Below are 7,597 nucleotides of genomic sequence, written 5' to 3'. Positions count from 1 at the left end.
GTGTGTGTGTATGTGTTTCATGACCCTTTAAGTGCACTGAACAGACAAATATGAGTAAAACACTTGCCTAAAAACTTTGAACTAAGACAGCTTGGGTGTCAGAGAGAAAGATGAGGAGGTTGTAGAAGAGGAGGGAGGTGGGAAGACGGGCCAAGATAGACAATTTCCCCCTTAATTATAACATCTCCATTCCCTTTTAATTTAATTTTAATACAGTATAATCATGTGGCTCCTTTGTACCAATTACGTGGTCATGCACACAAATCTGTGTAGGGAATTTATTGATTTAGGCCTAATTATTTTATTATTCTTTACTCATTAATATTTTATTTTATTGTTTTATTTTATCTATCCATTGTATGACTTTATTTAAAATGATTACTTTTTAATTATGTATTGTTATACCTTAGATAATAAAAATAGCTATATTGGCTAATTTATATGACAAGTAGACCTACATAATTGTATTATATTTAAATATAAATAAACACAATTTTAATTGAAAGTATCATGGTCACATTGTATACAACTGCATAAGACTCAACATTAACAGTATTAAACAGTTTGAAGTGTAATTTATCGATTGACCTGCAGGTGTCTGAATAAGTCTATCTGATTAAAGGTGCTGTAAGCAATTTTTTTTTCCATGTTAAGGTATGCAAAAAATTTTACAACTCCCTGAAAGATATTAATGAAATAAGTGTCCTGAGATATCTCACCAGTTTCTGTGGCAGCTCTAGACACCGTAAACAGCAAACAAAAAAGTAAATCATTTTGTGCATTCTCATAGTATTGTAGCTGCAGCAAAATACTGAGGCATAATGCCATTTTTATGTAATATTGCTCATAACTTCTGACAGCTGAGGGCGCTATTTTGCTGCTGTTGTTTTTGACAAACATTTATGCTTGTGTCAGTGTCAATAAAGCTCATTTGGTATCTTTGGAGTGTGGGGTTTTGGAAAGGGGGGCGTGGCTAATCCAACTCAGTTTGTCGAAATGCTAGAATGGCTAAAATCGCTTACAGCACCTTTAAGATGCTTTTAAGTGCTCTATGATTACTCCAGGCCTCTTGTAGATCTACACTGATGAGCCAAAATATTATGACTACTCAAAGGTGAAGTGAATAATGTTGATCATCTCCTAACAAGGCCACGTGTCAAGATCTGTATAGATTAGATTGTAAGCGAACAATCAGTTCTCGTAGTCAACGTGTTGAATGCAGGAGAAATGGGCAGGAGTAAAGACCTGAGCGACTTTGACAAGGGCCAAATTGTTATGGCCAGACGACTGGGTCAGAGCATCTCTGAAGTGGCTAGGCTTGTGGGGTGCTCCCGGTCAGCAGTGTTGAGTACCTACTGACAGTGGTCCAAGGAAGGATAAACCACAAACTGGAGACAGGGTGTTGGGCACCCAAGGGTCATCGATGGGCGAGAGCAATGAAGGCTATACCATCTGGTCTGAACCAACAGAAAGTCTATTGTGGCACAAGTCACAGAAAATTTTAATGATGTTTATGGGAGGAATGTGTCACAACACACAGTGTATTGCACCCATCTGCTTATGGGACTGCGAAGCCGCAGAGTGCCCGTGATGACCCCTGTCCACCTTCAAAAGCGCCTACAATGGGCACATGAGCGTCGGAACTGGACCTTGGAGCAGTAGAAGAAGGTTGCCTGGTCCAATGAGTCCCGTTTTCTTTTGCATCACGTGGACAGCCATGTACGTGTGCGCCATTTACCTAGGGGAAGTGATGGCACCAGGATGCACTATGGGAAGATGACAGGCGGTGGAAGGAGTGTGATGCTCTGGGTAATGTTCTGCTTGGAAACCCTGGGTCCGGCCATTTATGTGGACGTTAATTTGACACGTGCCACCTACCTAAACATCTTTGCAGACCAGGCACACCCCTTCATGGCAATTGTATTCCCTGATGGCAGTGGCCTCTTTCAGAAAAGTAAATCCAATCTGCACACATTGTTTGGGAATGGTTTGAGGAACATGATAAGGAGTTCATGGTATTGCCCTGGCCTCAATCCGATTGAGCATCTGTGGGATGTGATGGACCAACAAGTCCGATCCACGACGGCTCCACCTCGCAATTTTCAGGACTTGAAATGTCTTGGTGCCAGATACCACAGGACACCTTCAAGGGTCTTGTAGAGTCCATGCCTCGGCTGGTCGGCACTGCTTTGGCAGCACGTGGAGGACCAACAGCATATTAGGCAGGTGGTCATAATGTTTGGCTTATCAGTGTATGACGATTTTCAAGTACTACATAAATTACGGTTGTTTTGGGCCCATAATTCTAAGATGATTTGTTGATATATACTTAGGCTAACAATGCTTTTGGGAAATGAAGCCCAGACCTTTTGCAATAAAAAGTCTGACTATGTGAGACTAACTCAGTACTGACCTTACAGTATTTCTCCATATACAGCAACACTTGGCAATAGTTACTACTAGTTATCGCTGCCAGTAAAGGCAACAGTGTTGGGTAAATTGGTCAAAATAACTAATCCACTACAAATTACTAATTACTTATCAAACATGCAATCAGATTACTTTTATGATTACTAAATATAAAAAAGTAATCACATTAGTAATTATTTTACATTTAAGTTATTTTCTAAATCACACAAATCCGTTTGTCACTCACTTGACGTTGTGTCGATGTAGTGAGAGACACTAGGGGTTCAGTCTTAAGAGCCCCAATCACCTTTGCTTAAAACAGAAAAGGCCAATGAAAATTGGCGAGTGGAATTTGCATGCCACTCTCCGCCGCGGAAATACGGGTATAAAAGGAGATGGCGTGCACCACTAATTCAGATTTTTTCTTCAGAGCCGAAAGCATGTGTGTTCGTCCTCTCACTCTTTACGGCGCATATCAGTGGTCACCCTCACATGGTTGAGTGCTGTGTTTCCCCTGGGCGCTTCGGCAGCCGACAGATTCAAAATGAATTTGTTATGGAAACCTGCAGAAAGGGCTATGAATAAGTTTTCTGTTAATGCGGATATCCAAAACAAAACATTTAAATGAGGCATGCTTATTCTAAATAAGATGTCTTTCATATTTTGATGCCCAGGTCTGTCACATTAGAGAATGGGGGACTAAGAAGGAAACCTCCCAGGAGGAGAATGAGAGGATCGACCCCACTACCACTCGCATGCTAAGCGAACGCTCTGCATTTTTAGCTAACTCCCCTACAGGGATGTTTTCACCAAGCCTTGATTGAATCGTTTTTTGGTTCCTCATTTGTGCATCCAGGAGTTACCCATCCCCACCCTTAATACCTTGCAATAATCAGAAAGACAATGTTCAAGAAGTATCACGAGGTAGTGATCCGGTATCAAAAAAGAGTTTTGTAGTCAAGTAGGTTTGCACCCAAGAGGATTGTGATATGGTGACGTAGGAACTTCAGTGGTGACCCAATGAAACTTCAGAACATATTAAACTTGTGTTTTGAGAAAGCTATAGATGCAGATGACTGTGCAATGAGCGCTTCATGAGAAATGGGACAAAAGAAGCAAACTTTAGATTGGCATCTTTGTTAGGATTTATTGGTGTTTTGACATGTTATTGAAATGTATGCTTGCCAGAGAGGTTTGAAGATTTCTTTATATTCCCATTCGTGTAGATAGTAGCTGTAATTGCATGACTGGAAATAGCTGGACGTGGGAGTGGCATGCTGAGTGCCACAACGTCATGGGACTTGTTTTGAGCTTGTAGGGAAGAGCAGCTAATGCAACGTGGCTCGTTGGTCTAGGGGTATGATTCTCGCTTAGGGTGCGAGCGGTCCCGGGTTCAAATCCCTGACGAGCCCGTTCTTTCGCTTCAAACTTCCTCCCATTGCTTGTGTCTTCTTACTGTTAGCATGACAAACTACCCATGGTGAATTTGTGTCCAGAATTCAGTCTTGAATGGTTGGTTAGAGCATGGTCCTAATAACACCAGGGTTGCAGTTTCAATCCCCCATATGGAACATGTAGGGTTTTGTTCTGAATATATCTTCTGCTCTACTCTTACGTACCCACTGGAATCATAGAAATCTGTACAGAGAAGTGAAACAAAACAATTAGGCTGAAATAGCTCAGTTGGGAAAGTGTTATTCTGAAGTGCTAAACGTACCTGGTTCTGTCCTGTGCTTTGGCACATGGCTCTTTTGTCTGTTTTCAGTCCATGGCTGCCAATGGCCCAGATCCTGCCCCTTTCCACAGAGCAATTATGTGCTCCACCTACATGGTGCTGAATGAAATCAATTCTTGGTTCCATGGTGACTCTGAATCCAGCGATCCGAGTTCAAATCTAAGTGGGACCTTCTGCAACTTTTGTGCAAAGGTGTGGAGTACCCAATCAGAAGGGCTTTTCAAAAGCAGTTAGCCTCCGAATCTTCTGTATGAAAAGCATTCATAGTCTGATGGCCAGTGTCCTCATTTATAAAGATGTTCGTAAAATGACCTCAAATGTAAATGTAGCATAATTTCCTACGTGTTCCTGCAGATTATTTATAAAACGTCCCTATGCACGGAAAAATGTTCCTTAATACATCCCACTTTATATATCGCAGTTCATCTTAAAATCATAGGCTTGTGAATGACTGCATGGACTCCACCTACAGAACATCCACAAATATCTTAAAATAGTGAGACAGAATTCAATAAAAGCATACTCGCAAGATATTCATTCATTCATATGGAATGTTCTTGTGCGGTTGGCAAATTTTTCTATAAAAGTGAGTGCCGCTAATGGTGTTGGCCCATAAAATGCATCCTATTCAAAGACTCATCAGTTATTCATTTTCATTATCAATAACAAATCCAATCATTGATCACGTTTACTGTAAATTCACACCATTTTTCAACCAATGTCCATATTCTTGCTAAACCTTAATTCCGAAAAGAGGTTTACATGCTCTTTTATATATAATGAAACATGCATAGTCTACATGGCAGTCGGCTTCTGTATAAACTACATGCGCTTTCTTTTTCCACTGTTGTCTTCTGCTCGCTCGTGCCACTGATTGCACTGCATTTTAGTTAGAGCATTCACTATTATTTATGTCCACAACAAAAGCAGACAAGAGGCTGAAGGATGAATAGATGAAAAAAAATGTAGGCGAGTTTTAAATGAGACTGCTGCTTTGCTTTTTAACCATCTGTATATTGATTTAACTATGTTTAACCATAATCTCTCCTCCTCCTCCTCGCTCCAAAAATGTACTTGACATATTGCTTACCGTATATTACACCGGCCTGTTATCTCGTCGGTCTCAAAATGAATTTGTTATGGAAACCTGCAGAAAGGGCTATGAATAAGTTTTCTGTTAATGCGGATATCCAAAACAAAACATTTAAATGAGGCATGCTTATTCTAAATAAGATGTCTTTCATATTTTGATGCCCAGGTCTGTCACATTAGAGAATGGGGGACTAAGAAGGAAACCTCCCAGGAGGAGAATGAGAGGATCGACCCCACTACCACTCGCATGCTAAGCGAACGCTCTGCATTTTTAGCTAACTCCCCTACAGGGATGTTTTCACCAAGCCTTGATTGAATCGTTTTTTGGTTCCTCATTTGTGCATCCAGGAGTTACCCATCCCCACCCTTAATACCTTGCAATAATCAGAAAGACAATGTTCAAGAAGTATCACGAGGTAGTGATCCGGTATCAAAAATGAGTTTTGTAGTCAAGTAGGTTTGCACCCAAGAGGATTGTGATATGGTGACGTAGGAACTTCAGTGGTGACCCAATGAAACTTCAGAACATATTAAACTTGTGTTTTGAGAAAGCTATAGATGCAGATGACTGTGCAATGAGCGCTTCATGAGAAATGGGACAAAAGAAGCAAACTTTAGATTGGCATCTTTGTTAGGATTTATTGGTGTTTTGACATGTTATTGAAATGTATGCTTGCCAGAGAGGTTTGAAGATTTCTTTATATTCCCATTCGTGTAGATAGTAGCTGTAATTGCATGACTGGAAATAGCTGGACGTGGGAGTGGCATGCTGAGTGCCACAACGTCATGGGACTTGTTTTGAGCTTGTAGGGTAGAGCAGCTAATGCAACGTGGCTCGTTGGTCTAGGGGTATGATTCTCGCTTAGGGTGCGAGCGGTCCCGGGTTCAAATCCCGGACGAGCCCGTTCTTTCGCTTCAAACTTCCTCCCATTGCTTGTGTCTTCTTACTGTTAGCATGACAAACTACCCATTGTGAATTTGTGTCCAGAATTCAGTCTTGAATGGTTGGTTAGAGCATGGTCCTAATAACACCAGGGTTGCAGTTTCAATCCCCCATATGGAACATGTAGGGTTTTGTTCTGAATATATCTTCTGCTCTACTCTTACGTACCCACTGGAATCATAGAAATCTGTACAGAGAAGTGAAACAAAACAATTAGGCTGAAATAGCTCAGTTGGGAAAGTGTTATTCTGAAGTGCTAAACGTACCTGGTTCTGTCCTGTGCTTTGGCACATGGCTCTTTTGTCTGTTTTCAGTCCATGGCTGCCAATGGCCCAGATCCTGCCCCTTTCCACAGAGCAATTATGTGCTCCACCTACATGGTGCTGAATGAAATCAATTCTTGGTTCCATGGTGACTCTGAATCCAGCGATCCGAGTTCAAATCTAAGTGGGACCTTCTGCAACTTTTGTGCAAAGGTGTGGAGTACCCAATCAGAAGGGCTTTTCAAAAGCAGTTAGCCTCCGAATCTTCTGTATGAAAAGCATTCATAGTCTGATGGCCAGTGTCCTCATTTATAAAGATGTTCGTAAAATGACCTCAAATGTAAATGTAGCATAATTTCCTACGTGTTCCTGCAGATTATTTATAAAACGTCCCTATGCACGGAAAAATGTTCCTTAATACATCCCACTTTATATATCGCAGTTCATCTTAAAATCATAGGCTTGTGAATGACTGCATGGACTCCACCTACAGAACATCCACAAATATCTTAAAATAGTGAGACAGAATTCAATAAAAGCATACTCGCAAGATATTCATTCATTCATATGGAATGTTCTTGTGCGGTTGGCAAATTTTTCTATAAAAGTGAGTGCCGCTAATGGTGTTGGCCCATAAAATGCATCCTATTCAAAGACTCATCAGTTATTCATTTTCATTATCAATAACAAATCCAATCATTGATCACGTTTACTGTAAATTCACACCATTTTTCAACCAATGTCCATATTCTTGCTAAACCTTAATTCCGAAAAGAGGTTTACATGCTCTTTTATATATAATGAAATATGCATAGTCTACATGGCAGTCGGGTTCTGTATAAACTACATGCACTTTCTTTTCCCACTGTTGTCTTCTGCTCGCTCTTGCCACTGATTGCACTGCATTTTAGTTAGAGCATTCACTATTATTTATGTGGCAGTCGGGTTGAGAAAGCTATAGATGCAGATGACTGTGCAATGAGCGCTTCATGAGAAATGGGACAAAAGAAGCAAACTTTAGATTGGCATCTTTGTTAGGATTTATTGGTGTTTTGACATGTTATTGAAATGTATGCTTTCCAGAGAGGTTTGAAGATTTCTTTATATTCCCATTCGTGTAGATAGTAGCTGTAATTGCATGACTGGAAATAGCTG

General features: G+C 40.6%; 2 non-coding genes across 2 annotated transcripts; both read left to right on the top strand.

Annotated features, from left to right (window-relative positions):
• Positions 1 to 3,749: 3,749 nt before the first annotated feature.
• On the top strand, positions 3,750 to 3,821 carry trnap-agg (transfer RNA proline (anticodon AGG)). The gene has a single exon. It is a non-coding gene; the product is annotated as a tRNA-Pro (tRNA).
• A 2,247-nt stretch (positions 3,822 to 6,068) lies between these two features.
• Positions 6,069 to 6,140, top strand: trnap-agg (transfer RNA proline (anticodon AGG)). The gene has a single exon. It is a non-coding gene; the product is annotated as a tRNA-Pro (tRNA).
• Positions 6,141 to 7,597: the final 1,457 nt, after the last annotated feature.

This window comes from Myxocyprinus asiaticus, chromosome 3, assembly GCF_019703515.2.
Source record: "Myxocyprinus asiaticus isolate MX2 ecotype Aquarium Trade chromosome 3, UBuf_Myxa_2, whole genome shotgun sequence".
Classification (NCBI taxonomy): Eukaryota; Metazoa; Chordata; class Actinopteri; order Cypriniformes; family Catostomidae; genus Myxocyprinus; species Myxocyprinus asiaticus.
This window is presented reverse-complemented; position numbering and strand designations above follow the sequence as displayed.